Source organism: Lepidochelys kempii, chromosome 17 (genome assembly GCF_965140285.1).
Source record: "Lepidochelys kempii isolate rLepKem1 chromosome 17, rLepKem1.hap1, whole genome shotgun sequence".
NCBI lineage: Eukaryota > Metazoa > Chordata > Testudines > Cheloniidae > Lepidochelys > Lepidochelys kempii.
Genome location: NC_136396.1, coordinates 8636648 through 8654237, shown reverse-complemented (window position 1 = coordinate 8654237; position 17590 = coordinate 8636648). Strand labels below are relative to the sequence as shown.

Here is a 17590-nt window from a genome sequence, read left to right as displayed (position 1 = left end):
CTGCGTACACTGTACATTTCAACAGCGCTTCTGGAGTATCCGTTGCTCATTTCTCGGCCCTGACAGAGGCTCAGCATGTCCACCTGCAGTCACCTGCGAACATTTCCCATTACAGACACATCTGCCTCCCGTAGACGCTCTCACGAGAAGAAATATGAACAGTTTAGCTCTGAGCAGGGGAGGCCTGCTGTGGTGCTGTCAAATGCTGTATAAGGGAGGGCGGGGGGAGAGTCCAATGTTTTGACTCTTCGTGCTTCAAACTAGTAAGAGACCTTCTCCCTCTTCCTCCCCACCCCCTTTGCTCTTCAGTCAGACGCCAGAGACCCTCGCCTGTGGCACCCAACCTTCTCCTTTAGCTGTGTTCACACCAGTTCGGGATGATAAGATACCATGGCCTAACAAGATAATTTCTCATTTTGCATCAAATGACGGTTTGAGAGATGACTAATATAATCTCTCCCCGGGAGTTTGTGATCCACACTTTGCCCTTGAACGCTGCTCAAAATCACTGAATGCAGCAAAGCTGGAGCTCTGTGGATCAACTGCTTTGTATATTTGGCTGGCTCGTCTCTATTTGCCCAGCTTTTTGAAAATAGAAGAGTGGGCATCTCTGACTATTTCTAGGATAAAAGAGTTTGCTTTTCAACCAACTGAAGAGGACATTTATAAAGACAGAAGTGAGGGCAGCAGCTACTGTGTCCAGCTTTTGCACTTCTATAACACCTGCAGTCTGAAGATCTCAAGGCACCTTATAATTGAATAAAACCTCACACTATCCTATTGCATCACTTCTTTTTCCTGTTACCTCCCGCATCAACCTGTGTAAGTTACACTCATTTTGCACAGCCCAGGAATGACAAATCAGTGCAAGTTACACTATTTTACCACTTATACCACTTATTTGATTGACTTTCAACCCTGTTTAACTGGAATTTGGCCCAGATACTTCCAGATCTGAATTTGGCCGATGGTCTCTGACTCTCAGAGCTTGCTATATAAACTGGGTAAAGAAACAATAAAAATCATAAGAGATCATAGAGAGGAAGATGAGCATATCACAGTGATGGATGGATACACACATACATACCGGGGAGTACATGTGAATCGTACATGTGTTTAATATCTCATAAATCTCATTGCAGATACCTTGAGATCTAAAGAGGGGCCCAGGCTAGACTCTTTTATCAGTGTCATCCTGAACTTTGGAAGGATCAGCTAAGCAGAACTTCAATAAGAACTATCCCTGGGTTTGATTTTAGTTCTGCAAAACCAAAACTCTACGGATGAGGTTTCATAAATACAAAGCCAAGAAAACACCTGGTGTTCTTTTGTCTTTTTCCAGAATTAACAGCCTCATTTGTGGCATTTCATCACTTTCATTTTCAAACCCAGCTGGAACCAGGAAGAAACATTAAAAATATTTGGTTTGAATTCTGATGAGGGAGAATCCTAACTATATTTGATGCAGTTTGCCATTTCCCTAATTCCTGGAAGCTGTGTATTAGTTACTTGTATGGTCCCCATCATCATAACTTCCAAGCTTCTCATAATGAATTCATCCTCGCAAGCACTCCCCTGTGAAGTAGGGAAGCATCATTAATCTCCCCAGTTTCACAGATGGGGAATTGAGGCACTGGGAGACTAAGCTGCTTGCCCCAGGTCCTACAGAGAGTCTGGGGCAGAGCCAGGAACTGAATGCAGGTCTCCTGCGTTTCAGTCCAGAGCCCCAAACACAAGACCATCCTTCAAGAGAAAGGGAGCAGCATTCAGTGGCTCCCCTCTAGCCCCTGATCCCAGGGGCGATTCAGCTTGGCAGTAAACATGAGCATAGGCAGGCCTTACTAGAATGCTCCCATTCTATTCCATACCTTTGTTTCTTAGACTCCACTGTGCAACTAGAGAGAGAGAGAAAATAATTGGACAGGAATTCAAAATAAAATGAACTGGACTCTTATGTGTTCCTCTTAATAAGCAGCCACCTTAAGTTTAAAGGGGTTTGCTGTATGGGGTCTAAGCCAGCAGGTCAAATCCCTGTTTGTTTTCATTTTTGCTGGGCATAGTCAATGTCCCTCAGATTGACAGCGGGAGCAGGCCGTGCACACAAGCAGTTTTCCTGCTAATCATTTTGACTGACATTGGGAGCAGCAAGAGAGAGGGAAACCCATCACCCTTCCCCAACGTCATCTCATTTGCAAATGTCAATTAGATGATCCAGATGGGAGTTGAATTTGCTCTGGGTTAAGGAGAGGGGAACAGCCTACAGGCTAGCAGAGTAAAATGCTGTTATGCTAAGTCTGATTCTCAGATGGGCAGTAGAAGAGAAGGGCAGGATGACATTTTGCCAGCCTGTATTTTTAAGGGTTTAAATGATTCCAACCACTCCCTGATTTTCAGAAGCAGCCTCTGATCTTTCACCTGCAACTAACTGCAGAGGCCAAATAATGTGAATTCATTTTCTAGCACTTAAGTGACTGTGGGCACAAATCAAGTAGTTGTCAAATGTTTACATGCTACAAAAGGGCATGAGCAATTTTTTGAGGATACAAAATCAGAGGCCCAGGAGAGCTTTCTGCATACCAGGCCACAAAGAGGGAGAAAGGGAAGGACGAAAAAAGACACAGAGAGAGAAGAGATTAGAAGACTGTATCCTAAATTTGAAGTAGGGTGAGCAGATGAACTTTTCCATCTCTGGCCACTATTGTTCTAATGATATAGGGGTTGCCATTAACATATCCATGTTTACCACACTCTGGTGTCTGTGATCCAGCAGTACTTTCCTATGCTAAGAAGAGAACACAAGCGTGATATCTCAGATACTAGTGTGGGGTAACTGGTGACTATTTAATGGTGACCATGTTACTTATTAGTGTTTTACACCTTCAAAGCAGTGCACAACCATCACCATTTGATCACCCTAATTACCACTGTGAGTCTGTTGAGTATCACGATCCCTGCTTTACAGACGAAGAAACAGACACAAATTTTAAGTGACCTGCCCAAAGCCCTCTGAGCTGGGACTGGAGATCCTGGTTCACAGTCCCAGGCCTGGTCCACTAAGACTGTGCTGCCTCCTCTGAGTGCAGGGTGTAATTCATCAACAGCACGGCGGGTGGTGCCACCGGTGGGAGACTCTGCTGGACTCATCATCACTGCCAGGAACTTGGGCGGGGACAGAGTCCCACTGAAACTCTGAATCAGAGAGGCAGATTTGCTAGAATAGTCCCTTCTGACTCAGACTCTTGGCTCAGGAGAGAATTCAGTCATCAGGCTTATGGACCTGGGCTCTCTATTTCTTGTTTTCTCCCACTTGTTTATTAAGCAAACACTGTAATTGTGAACTACGAAACGGCAAAAGCGTACAACTGTTTCACCGTCTTTGTCCGGGCCCAAGGGATAGGCAGTAAAAATATACATTTTACTGGAGTCAGAGGCTTCAGTGGGCTTTGGATCAGGCCCACTGAATCCAATGAGAATCACTCCAGTGGGATTTGGTGCATATGCAGTAAAACAGACCCCGGGGCACTAGCCAGGTGGCCAGCTAGAACATGAAACTAAAAATTCCTTCTGAGAACAGCATGGTGGCTCTGACATGATCCTTTTTGTAAGGTTCCATGGCAGGCCAGTCAGAGTTGGTACAATTTGAGCATGCAGAGGCAGAGTTTAAACACTGGTATACTGGGGGCTTTATTGTACAGCAGGAAAGTGCCTGGGAAGAGTGTAAAAAGAAAAGGAGTACTTGTGGCACCTTAGAGACTAACCAATTTATTTGAGCACGAGCTTTTGTGAGCTACAGCTCACTTCGTGTCTGAGCCATTGAAGGACCCACAGAAACACAACAGGGTTTCCCACACCCACAATCCAAAGGAAAGGGCTGTTGCAGCCAAGGGTTAAAGTGCAGCTCACTCCAGCCAATTTCCACACGGAAAGAAGGAAGCCACTCTGGTTCCAACCCTCTTCCTAACAATCCCGACCAAGACCGCTTTTTTCTGTCTCACAGGCTGTCAGCTCTGCTGGTGTGCCATGTGGCGTCCCTGCCGACACTAAGCAGTCACATGAAACAGACAGCTGTGCAGAAGCCATCACGTCATGAATGACATTTATGAGTGTGTGTATAAAAGTCCCAAGACATTTGGGCTTCTTTGTCCTTCCTCAGTACAGCCCTCACTTTCCCTTCCTGCCCTCCCAAGTCGAGCTGGTAACTCCTTTGCTTTAAAAGCAAACCTGCAGGGAGAGAGAAATGCGGCCGACTGAGAAATGGCAAGTGAGTCCTGCATATGCTCACAAGGGACTTTGCAAGTGCCCTCTCTCTTCTTATATATGTTGCAGCCTGAAGGGCACTGAAGGGGTTAACCCCACGACTGCCCTCTCTGACATCATCATGGTGCCTACAATCCAGTAACTGCACCATGATGAGAAAGTTTGCATGTGGGCAGTCTGCACTTTGCTGTTGCTTTTTAATCCTTTGAGGGCACTGAGCTTTTCATGCATTTTCAAAAGGGTGGGGCTCTGAGTACATTGCTTCCAATGGCGCCATCTCCACCAGACTTCAGACCTCCCACCCTCACCAGCCTTGGTTAACTCTTCTTGTTCACCCCTTGAATTTCCAGAGAGGTCACAAATACGAGAACATTTTCCCCCCTAGACCACAGAAGTTTAAACGTCTCTGCAATGAAGAGTGGAAATGGAGTCTGAGATGCCATGGGAAACATCATTCCTAATAACATCTTCATCATCCCCAGGATCTGACTGGGGAGCAAGCAAATAAAAAGCCATAGCTAAAATAAAGTTGTCTTCTTGTTATTTCTATTTTCATATCAGCACTGTCTGAACACCACAGTCTTGCTCGACTCTGAGGGATCGACTAGCGTGAACACAGCACCCCCTGCTGGCAAAAGTTCTGCACAGGCTCAAGGAACTTAAGTACTAGAACTGCCAAACCTGAACTGGACGTACTAGGACTGCCAAACCTGAACTGGACAGATTTATTGTTGGTAGAGGTTTGATGAGAGGAAGAATGGTCTGCTTCGCTGGCAGCCTTCAGCTACATCTCTTTCACTTCTGGCTAGATTCTCTCATCAATAGCAACAGCAAAGTACTAGGGTAGAGATAGTCAATTATTTATGGTCAAAGCCAAATTTCTTGGTCAAGGTTTAGTCAAAATCTAGACTCCAGAGAAACATTTTTCACACTGCAATAATGATGATGATGATAATAATAATAATAAATAAATAAAAAGATTTTCAGAGTCTGTTCAATAGCATCTGAAGGTCCAGATTTGCCCCAGCATCCACTTATTGACTACCCCTCTACTAGGGTATGATGCTCCATCCCCAGCCCACAGTATCTTCTTTTGAACAGGACTTTAAAGTAAAAGAGGGAATTGACCTGCTTATTTTTGACTGTACTGACATTTTTAAAGCATCAGGAAGATATTAATGAACAAAAAGAGCATTCTGTCATGTATTTATTCACACACACACACACGCGCGCGTGCGCGCAGAGCAGGCAGGTGAAGATTTTGTTCTGAACATTATTGGCCAGTTTTTCAAAAGCAGCTTCTGGCTTTTCCAACCCAAGTTTATGTTCCTACAAAACCCTAAGATTTGGGTTCTGCAGCCTGCAATTGCCCATTCCAATTGATAAGTTCTTTAGCAGTAGTGAAGGGACTCTAGTGATTAAAGCAGGACAGCGAGTCAGATGTTCTGCTGTGCCATTGATTTACTGTGAGACCATGGGCAAGACACTTGATGTCTCCGTGACTCTGTTTCCCCATATGGGAAGGGGAATATTAGCATGCAATGCCACAGTGGTTACAAAATCTTAATTGGTTAATATTTATAAAACATGTTGAAATTCTCAGATGGAAAATCCAAAGTATTATTGTGTGTATTTACAGTGTATATGTTTTATATGAGATTTTTAAATGCCTCAGGGAGGCATTTGGGGGCAAAATCAATTGACTTTGGTCATCTAATGGCATCTCACCTCCTCGAGAGTGGAAATACCATGAGAAGATCTGAACTCTTATTGTTTCAGACCCATAAATAGCTGCTTGGCACATGAAAACACACACAAAAATAAATACACCGAGATATTTATATTTATGTTCCTTGCCACATGATTTGCACATGCAAGTGCCATATGCAGGAGCGGATTTTGTGAATGCCAAAAAATTGAGTGTGAAAAACTGAGATAGTAATTTAATACGCCATGTTGAGTTTCATCTGAAAACTTTCAATTAGTCTACAGTCAATTATTCTATGACTTTCAATTAGTCTACAGTGGGAATCTTGGGAAAAATTCACTAAAAGATTGATTCCAATAAATTGATGCCAATTAATTATTAATAAGGGAACAATCCTGCTTTGACACTGGATGGGGTGGATTACATGGTATAATAGGTCTCTTTAATTTATAACCTTTCTGGTTCTAGGATTTGATAGTCTACAGCTTCAGACTTTATAAGAATGAATATTCAGTCATGCTAGCTAGGGTTTTGACATGCTGGTACATTCCCACGTAAGTAGTGAACAAAAGGTTTCTTTTCTCTCTTTCTGCAGAATGCAAACAATTCTTGGCACTTTATTTTATTTTTTTTTAAGTAAAAAGCTTTTTAAAAAATAACCACCAATCTTGTCTGCTATGAAATACATGACCTTTCACGTCTCTCAAAAATCACTGGGATATTACATGCAAATTTCAGTTTTCATTAAAATACCCATTATCTCAAAATCCCATTAATATTCACCATGAAAGAGTACCTAGGAAAAATGGAGAAAATCCTTATTCTGGTTGTATCTTTATGCCTTTCCTCATGTCACTGTCTTTTCCCAACTCTTCCTTGCTCCCCAGTCTTTACACAGCCTATTTAAATGCAGGATTGTGTGTAGCACTTTATAAAGAGAATTTAGCAATCACAAAAGGTCTGGGACCGATACCCCTGAAAGCTGAAGTCTTCTCTCTGTCAACAGTATAGAGAGCACCAGTGCAAGCTTCCCCACCAATAAGCCTCAACCCCAAGCTGGGAAGACCACCTCTAGGGGCAACTTTGTTCAACGGTCCTTGGCCTTTGCTGAAACTGCCAATTAGTGCTAGCTTTGGTGGTGATTTTAGTGATACAGAGCCCTGTCCACCAGGAGAGGGGCTGAGACCACCAACCTCATTTCACATAAGCCACCAGATGGATACAACTTTCAATCAGGGCTGAATTAAAACAGAAAGCTAGAGATGAAAAGGTCTCTAGCCCATTACCATTTCTCTGAGCCATCCAGTCCCCTGGAATTAAGCATTGCAGTGGGGTTCCCAATAAATATGTCTACAGATCAGTGATTTATTCATAGGGGGAGCCATGGAAATTCCTAAACCCTCTTAAATATCTGTTTCCTGGCTCCAAACAGTCAATAACTTGCCAGCAAGGGAACATATTTGTCCTATCCTCTATATATGTTTTCTGCTTTTCATTATAATTTGCTAAATAATACATTACAATGAGTTATTTATCACACTCAGCAGCTTCAAGATCTTTATGTGGCTCCCCCTCCTTAGGAACTTCACAGATAAATCACTTACACAAATATCTGACTGGCACTGCCCTAGTTCTGAGTGCATTTGCTCTTCACGTGTACAGCACCTGTGTGCATTGGCTGTGAGGCGACATTAAGACCCATTCTTCACTAAATTAAACAGCATCTTTTTGCCCCAGGATACTGATGTCTCTCTCTATTACTCCTCTACTTGTGGTCCTTCTATGAAGGCCAGGCAAAGGGCAGGGGGAAATAAAAATAATGAGAGAGAGAATAAGGGTGGGGGAGAAAAAAGGCAATTGGAAAGTGCTGCTGGGAGCGCCATTTCTTCTAGTCCTAGGCACTCAGACTGAATCAGTGGAAAATACTAGCCTGGTGCCCCAGCAAGGTGGAATCATATATTGAAATAATTGCCAATTTGGTTTGTGGTCTTTGGGATTTTTGTTATACTTTTTAAGGAAGGCTGGATGGTCTGGGCCAGTGTAATTAATAGATCAAGTGCCAACTACGTTGAATACCACATTTTGATCTAGGAATCTGCACAACAGCTGTGCTCCTCGGGGACGATGCAGATCACAAAGCCTAAGACAAAGTGTGTGAGAGCTGGGGACACACATTTGCAATCGAGGGGATCTGGCTATGGAACAAATTCCCTGAGGAGATCAGGCAAATCCAGTGTCTGACCACCTGCACAATACATTGCAAAGCTTTCCTCTTTGAGAAGGCCTTTCACCACAAATGACATTCACAATCCAAACATTGTTTTTATTCCCCAACCCCCCTCCTCCCCCATCTGCCTTCCCTACAAAAAAAATACACGTCAGAGATGCCGTGAAGTCCACAAGGAACTTTGTTGTTAGTGATTTTACTTGGAAGGCACTCAGACACTGTGGTGTTGGGTGGCATATAAACTCTATGGGTGCGGCTACACTGCAGCTAGGTAATTCCCTGCTTGGGTAAACGTACGCACATTTGCTCTGATCAAGCTAGCATGCTAAAAATAGCAGGGTGGCTGTGGTGGAACGAGCACCGGGAGGAGTCAGTTGTCCTGAGTGCAATCCTCTCCAAGATGCGAGGTACGAACTCGGGTGGCTAGCATGAGTCACCACTCATGTCGCCTCAGCCAGGCTGATCTGTCTACCAGAGCTGGGAATTACACCTCCCAGGTGCAATGGAGAGATACCCTAAGACAGACAGGCAGACTGTGGTTAAGGCCCTGGTTCAGGACTCAGGAGATATGGATTCATTTCCCAGCCTTGACACAGATTTCCTGTGTGACCTTCAGCAAGGAACTTACTTCCTGTGCCTGAGCTCCCTGTTTGTAAATTGGAGATAAAACTTCTTCCCATCGGCCGCTTTAACTTATGTAATGGACTGCTTCAGTACCCCCTTTAGCCTAGAATCCAGAGTGTGCGAGGGGCTTAAAGGACCACCTTTGTCCCTTGTCCCAAGAGAGACAGCCCTGAATCTGTTTCTCAGTCTTTGGCTTCTCTGCTAAAACATCGAACCAGGCAGCCCATCAGTGCCAACTATAGGGGTAGTTACGCATCTAGACCTCCCCATCTGGGAGCTAGATTGAGTGCCACCAAACTCATTCCATGTGGATTGCTCACTTACTACCAGTCTTTTGAGGTGAAATCCTGGTCCCACTGAACTCAATGGCAAAGCTCCCATTGACTTTAACGTGGTCAGGATTTCATCCTGGATCTCTATCAACCTAGCCACTATCTGAATCAGTGGCCAAGAAGTGAAGGGTCCTATAGCCTGTTTACTAATCCCACGCACCATCCATTCCCTACTCCTTGCATCCGCAATTGTGCTCAGTGCAAGTCCCAGCTATCGGAAGGGACAGCGTAGCACTGTAACTAGGATGTGAGCCTAGTCTTGCCAGAGACCTGACAAACCCTAGTTGAAGCCTGATTGTTCCTTTGTAGTGCTGTAAATGCTTACAGATGTTTGTTGGCTTTCATCTAGTCTATGCATTCCAGTGGAGAAAAATACCAGATACCTGTAAATATGTAAATATTTTAATCTCTTAAAAAAAAAAGATGAGCTTCTATTCTGCTTTTTTTCTTTTTAGCTGCAGGAGCCTGGGTGTGAAAAGGCTGGAAGCATCCTGTCAACCACATGGGCAAACCACAGAGGAAGGATGATGATGATAACCTAAGTCAAACACTGTAGCAGATCTGATTGTCATTAACTCCTTGAGCACTAATCTCTACCCCCCCTTTCGTCTACTGGCAAGATTTCAGTGACAAATGAATGAAATCTGGGGCAGTGAATCTGAATATGTGGCAATGGATCAAGCTGGCATGGGGGCTGCCTCCAGCTCTGTGCCAATCTATAATATACAGCGTGTGTATATTTACATCCCTTCAGGTCTGGGAGTCTCAATTTGGTAGACAGTTGGCACAATCGCATGCATGAATGGGAAACACAAACTGAGCCAAACCTGAAGTTAGCCCCCCCCAAAAAGGGGGAGGGTAAAGAAGGGAAATTTGGCACTGAAGCTGTGTCGACACTATAGAATTGAACCATTTGTAAAAAAACAGGTGGCGACAACTGAATTAAACACAAATGAGTTAGTGCCCTCGCTCTAGCCACGGTGAGCCAGCCAAAGGTGCTCTGCCTGGCAGCCCCAGTTCTATTCTTGTGCTGTTCTAAATTGTTTAAGTGCAATGGTCTCTGGGTACATAACCCACAGCTCCTGGGATAGCTCCCACAAAAAGCCCATTTCAGGATATTTTAAAAGGCACTGAGGGTGTCACGGGGAATTGTGGAAGTAGAGATCAAATTCTCATAATTTCATATGCAAGTCTCACAATTCCTTCTTTCTTGGACTCTGGAATACAGGGCCTCAACCCGTGCACCATCTTCGTAAGAAAAGCTGAGGGATGTGGCCTCAAGTGTAACCCTTTGGAGAAGCAAAATTGCATGCAAAATCATATGACTGTATGTGCAAGCGCGCAGCTGGGCATGCAGTTATCGGAGTTTGTATGCAAAAATGTCAGTATGTTGTGGGTGAATCTCCAGTTGAAAATCTAGGCAGGGCCCTGAGCTGGAAGTCAGGAGACCTGAATTCTATTCCCAGCTTAGCCACCAATGTGGTGTGTGACCTTGGGCAGGTCACTTCACTTGTGACTTCTCTTTTCTCCTTCTACCCTTGGTCTGTCTCATCTATTTAGAGTCTGAGCTCTTCGGCGTAGAAACTGTCACTCACTCTGAGTTTGTGAAGCACCTAGCATTCTGGGGGCCCTATATCAGTTAAGGCCTCTAGGTGTTACTATAATGCAAATAAACAATAAGTATTAGACCTCTGGGCCATAAGATCTTTCACTCGCACATTATCTCTCAGTCATGGAGATGTGGACCTTCCCTCTCCCAAAAGCCCTCTTCCATATGGGGGAGCTTCAGTGGAGCCCAGTGTGAATCCCCCATATCCAGCCCCACCCGGCATTACAATACTGCATCAGCTTTTCTGTCATCAGCAACTCCTGCACCCTCTGAGGGCAAGGGGCTAGGCATGTACTGAATTAAAAACTACATCCCCGAGCCCTGTTTGTCCCCTGCACCTCCAAAACCAATGCTGTTTGCTCCCAAACATCTACCGGCAGAGGATGACTCAGCCAGGCCCCTCCGCAGACAATGAATGGGAGAAAGGCACATTGTGCAGCAATGACCTCATTTACAATAACATCAGCCACGCACGACATCCCCATTGAACATGAGCTCAGGCGACTGGCCTTCACGAGTGGTGGACGTGAAGAAAGGGTGCTCTGTGTTCCATTTCTGGAGCAGAGGGAGTGGACAGAGCCTCACTAGCTTTCAGCTTTCCGATAGCCAACAGTTGCAATGATGGATTTTAATAAGAGTGGCAGTGAGATCTGCACGCATGCAGGAAACTGGTAATTTTCCAGGGCGGGGAGCTGGGGAATTCTAGACTGAGTGACTCACTAGAAAAAGAAATTGGTTTGTTCAAATTGGTGTTATTTCCCCCTTAACTGCAGCGTGTGTGTGGTTTTCTTTTCCTTTTTCCTCCCTTCCAAAAGAACTAAGTGTTGACTGTCTTTATGTGTGCAGTCAGGACAAAGCAGGGAAGAGATTAGTAAATGTCTGCATGCATAACACCCGTGGTACAGAGACAGACGAGCAGATGGCCGTTCTTAATCTCCCCATCCTAACTGTCACCCCAGCTCAGGAAAAATGGAAAAACTCTCATTGGCTCCAGTTACTCATTTACTAAGGTCTCAGAGTGCTCTTGGGTGACAGTGATACTGTTTGAAAGTGCTGAACTCTGTGGGGAGGAGCTGGCAAGCTCAGAGTTTATGGGGAAGAGTTTCTTGTGTCTTTGTTCCTAGTTTAGATCCGGCCTGCTCTGTCTTATGTGAAATTGCTTTTGTGTGGGCACACATGCACTCAGAATTTACCCTGCGCTGTTATGAACTCATATGAATGCCTGGGTTCTCTTCCCATTTCTGCAAATGACTAACCATGCAACCTTGTGTGAGTCTCTTAGCCACTCAGTGCTTCAGTTTCCCCCTCTATACGCTATTTCCCAGAAGGAGCAGCTATGAAGCTTAATTAATTGTCTGTAAAGCTTAAATAATTATTTGAGATGCTGTGACAAAAGGAGTTAGCAGAGCACCATTTATATTACGGAAGTGACCAAAGGTCCAAATTAGGACCTCAGCCCTGTTGTGCTGTACAGATACTAATAGACAGCCACCGTCCCATTATTAATTATTATTATTTCTCCTAATATTAGAGGGAGCATAATTTGGGGACAGAGAATGTATATTTCCCATAATCAATTTTTCCAGCTCAGCAACAGTGGAACTGACCTGTCAAGACAAATTATTGTCTGTGGAGGCTCGTCTCTCATTCCACCTCCGACTGTCCCTTTCGTGGTACAGAAACACTGACTGATATTCAAAGCACTCATTATTTTTTTATCATAAAACACTGGCCAGAGCGGAATCGTGGTTAAAACTGGCCAAACCAGTTCAAATAGAACCTGTTTTTCCTTTACTCCCAGCAATGTATGAAGAAGCATTAGACTGTAACCTTGATATTCTTCCTCTTTTTTTCTGAAAATCTCTATGATCTTTAATAAAAATAAAGCTTAACCATTCCCCCCACCCCCTCCAAATTAAGGGAAACCAATACACAAAATTTCACTTTGAACCATAAATTCTCAGCATGGCTTTTGCCAGAGATTACAATAACAATACTTCCACCTGAGGTCTTGAAAGCAGTTGGCAAACATTAAGTCATTAAGCTTTCTTGTTTCATATGGTATATAGGTAATCCAAGGCACAGAGAGAACAAGGTGAGCAAGTGGCAGAGGAGGGAATAGATTTAGAAGTCTTGGCTCTCCTGTTCTCCCTACTCGATTATACTACCTCCAAAGCAGCCATGGCTACATCACAAACCATTTGTATCTTTTTAAATAGATGGGGCCAAATACTCCCAGGCCAGCAGTGTAACACCACTGACTTTCACCAGGGCTGAATCTGACCCAGGATGTTCACAGGTGACTTCTGCGCATTATGCTTTTCTACCTACTGCCCTTGATTACTTCAGTGCTGAAACACAGGCAGCCTCACCTAATCGACCCTTCGTTTAGCCAGATGTCTGGGTATTTCCAAAAGTCTCCTTCCCCTGCACAGTGGCTTTATATACACTAACAGCCGCAAGTGTCATTACCTGGGTTTCGCTCATACCCAAGGGGGCTAGATTCTTTGGAAGTGTCCTGACAGAGTACTGAGTGATGTCAGCTGCACACAGACACAGCCAGTTGACAGCACTTGTGTTCCTACAAGGGCCTCATCACTTGGTTCCCCCACTGATTACATTGTTGGAGGAAAGACTGGTAAGATGCTGGTGATATTGGCTAAGTAGGAGTGGCACCAGCATACCCTGAAGAACCTTAAAATGAACACCTCTCTCCAACTATGAAAGGTGAGGTCAGTGCTTGACAAAGGGCAGGTTTTTATTGCTGTTGAACTGAGACACATCTCTATTCTTCAATCAAGGAAGATACAACTACAAGGAAAAGTTCTAGTTAAGCCTTAATGATCCTTTCCAATTATATGATGTCTTCCTTCCAGAGAACTCAAACTGCTTTACAAATACTGATGAGTTTAACCTCACAACGTCCTTGTGAAGCAGCTATCATTGTCCCATTTTACAGATAGGCAAAATGAGGCACAGAGAGGCAAAATGACTTATGAATCATAGACTATCAGGGTTGGAAGGGACCTCAGAAGGTCATCTAGTCCAACCCCCTGCTCAAAGCAGGACGAATCCCCAATTTTTGGCCCAGATCCCTAAATGGCCCCCTCAAGGATTGAACTCACAACCCTGGGTTTAGCAGGCCAATGCTCAAACCACTGAGCTATCCCTCCCCCCATGTGTGGCCGAACCAAGGACATAACCCAGTCCCTCTGTTTTAACTGTAAGACCATCTTTCCATTTTAGCCAACTAATCCAAGCTACCGAAGAGGAAGGGACCACCAATGGAGGGCAGGTAGGGTACAAAGGGAAACGCAGACATAAAAATGCATCTTCTTTTTATTTAAAAATGTATGTCAATTAGTTGCAGTCCTTAAGCTCCTGGAAAGCTGTTTTGGGGTTGCAATGATTTTGGTACCCCTCCCCTAAAAGCTAAGGGGTAAACTACCATGTACCATGTAAGGGGTAAACTACCATCTCAGGAAAGATAATCGCTGCAATTTTGGACTGGTCTCTGAAAAAATCTCATACTGCTTTGACCAGACCAAGCTGCTAGGTAAAAAACTAATCTTTACCTGACAGCTTTCTAAACTTTATGGGACCCCGGAAAACCTATGAGAGAGTTGCTTATTAAAAAGTTCCCCAGCTCATTTCTCAGTGTGTTTGATGTTGATTTCCAGTTAATTTAGTGCTCCTGAAACTAGCCAGCTGATTTGAAATCCATGAGATAGATGGAGCCACAGTGGATGTGTGGCTCATGAAACTAGCCAGATTGACAGCTCTTGAGACTGAAGTCCTCTGATGAGCCAGAGACCAGGTACAGTATGGCTTTCTCAAAGTCCTTTGCTAATGGGCTTCAGCTCTGACAGAGCGACTGACAATGGTGGGAGAACAGTTCCTGTCTCATGGCCCACTTAGTTTATTGGGACTGTCAACAAGGATGTCAAATGTGGCAGGTTTCTGCAAGGTGGACATATGTCCTCAAGGTACTTAGCTGAGTCCACCAAACTCAATTCACACAGGCTAGATGGTAATGATTTTCATCCTGTTCAATGCTGGTATGGATGCAACTTACAAGTGAAAGCTCCATATATCTTTACTGGTTCTCTGAACCACTCTCTCTCCCCCTCTTCCACCCTCCAGCCCCCATCTTTATATCATCTTCAGATATTAAGGACTCTATATTTTAAAACAAATTTGTAATAAACTCATGGTTTTTACTGTAATCTTGTGTCTATATCTCCCCAGCATGATTTATAAAAAAGCTGAGGGTTTTATTTATTGCCGACTCAGAATTTGCTATCTCCAAATATCCAGTTCGCTCATTATTTCATTTTGACTTTTTTAAAACTGAAGAGATAGTCTAGTCCCATGATTTATTCATCAGACTATGATTTACACACATAATACAAATCCGATCCTGAATCATGAGCTAGGGGCAAGCCTCTATAATTCATACCTCTCCCTTACACACCACATGGACACTAGGTCCCCTGCTGGAGCTCCACAGAGCATTCTCTCTATAGAGCAGATTAATTGTTTTCCCTGGGATGACTCACTTCCTGGCACCTCCTATGCTCAACATGGTAGGAAGGGTCTGGCAATTCTTCTCTTACGGCTGTCGTTGCAGTGACCCTATGGATTAGCCACAACATCTGCAATTACAAGTGCACAACTAAAACAATTCGGCCTGACTCTTACTTGCACCAGGGTTTGGGTAGCATAGCTCCTTTGGATTTAGAACATCACCATTTAGAGCTGGTAGTGTTTTACATCCACTTGGCACTGGTATAAGGGATCACACTGGGTGCAAGGAACAGAGAATGCAGCTGTGGCCTCAGTGGAGTTCCACCTGATTTAAGGCAGTGTGAGGGAAAGAATAAGCAGGAGTCAGAACCATTTTGTTAAAGCACAATTACACCCTGTTGGGACAGGGAGGTTGTTGAGTTCTCAGATAGCAGACCATGTGCCTGTATGTGGGCAGAGCCAGGCATGTGCCACACCATATCATTTAATCACTCCTTTCTAGCCAATATATACAGCACTGAGACCCCTCAGTTCAAAGAAGCTTATAGTAACTTTTTGCACATCATATTTCCTTTCATCTTAGAATCTCTGAACAGCCTCAAACAATTCAGGAAGTCCCCAGACCCCCTGTGAGATAGGAAGCATTTTTATATCAATTTGACAGATGGATAAAATTGAATCACAGGAAGGTTAAGACCAAAACTGTACTGTAAGCCAGATCCTCAACTGGTGTAAATTAGTTTAGCCCAGTCTATCAGGAATAGACTCCCAGAGTCCTGAATCCCAGTCCCTTTCTGTAACCATGAGGCCATGCTGCCCAGCTTTACCCCTCTGGAAATAAATCCCTTGGTAGGCAGACAACACATAGGTGCAGAAGTGACCAAGCTCCTCTCTCCTTTTTAAAGGCAGACAGAGCATCTCAGCATCCTGCTACCTGCACCATGAATTTCTTTTGGCATTTCCAGACCCACACATGAGAATTCATGAGACCACAATAGGAAATTAGGTTATTTTTAAATAAGAGGAGGAAACACAGTGTCTTTGTGTCAGACAAGTGGAAGAAATCCAGGACCAAGAGACTGCAGAGCCTCGCCACTTCAGACAGCAGGTGCTCTCCAAGATGTGGTTATGGCAACAAAATAAATGACGGATAATTGCTTTTGTGACAACTTGCCAATTAAATTAGACTCAGCAGAATAACATAATGACAATTTGTTATGCTCTGGTGGGCACTAACATACCAATCATAATTAAATGCTATGACTGAAATAGAATGCTGCTCTACACAGGAATATATAACCCCAATTCCCTCCCAGTGAAACATTATAGGTTCAGTCTTCATTTTAATTTTCTGGAGTATAATAGCATTAGTCCACGTCAGAATGAACTTGGAGTATGCATACAAGCAGTAGCACGGGGAAACAGACCAAGAGGAGGACAGCAGAGCTGCTTCTGTTCTTGTGGGTACCTGCCAAAACATACCCCTTATGCAGGGGTGCCTCAAAACAGTGGGGGACACTCTCAGCACACTCGTATCCTGGGAAGATTTCCAGATCCCTGAACAGAAGGAGCAACCAAAAAAGACAGGGCTCGAGAATCCAGCCTGGCTTTTAACACGGAACCTAGTGCCTGCTGGATCAGGACTGTAGAGGTTTAGTCAGGGCAGTGTGAGTGCCCATGCAGTGCAGACTGGATCAGTAAAGCTCTTACCTTACCCATCATTAGCTCTTAGAGCTCTGATTTAATGAACTCCCATTAACTGGGAGCACAACACAACATCCCCCTTTTACACCATTCCCCGAATCACTTCACAGCTAGGCCCTGTTCATTAAAACAAAGACATAGGGAATTATTTTCATCCAGATAACTGTGAGCTATCAGGTTCCCCACATAGTCCTAGTTATCAGGCAGTAACCATAAGTGAAATTCACCCCTGTGCAGAGGAGCCAGCACAAGGCCTTGGCACCACTTAAGTCCCACTTAACCCTCTTTTGCAGGCTTAAGTGTTGCCTAAGGGCTTGTGCTGCCTCTCTGCACTGGATGAATTTCACTGGGTAACAGTAAAGATTGACTGGTTTCCAATATCATTGGACAGCAGAGTGCCAACCTTTCCACAGGACAGAAACTGAACCCTTGCTCTCTGCTACCAAATACAGACCCTATGGCAAACTAGAGTCCACAAGGGGAACTAGACTCAACCGTCTTAGCTCTTTGGAGCAGGGAATGTTTCTTACTCAACGGAAGTTTATAAGCTAATTAGCAAATTGTGCTATGTCTTATGCCATGTAAATCCCCAGTGCTACAGA

General features: G+C 44.1%; 1 long non-coding RNA gene across 1 annotated transcript in view; it reads right to left on the bottom strand.

Moving 5' to 3' along the window:
• Positions 1-17590, bottom strand: part of LOC144929526 (uncharacterized) — a 116629-nt gene that overhangs the window by 98684 nt on the left and 355 nt on the right. The gene's annotated exons all lie outside the window — the stretch shown is intronic.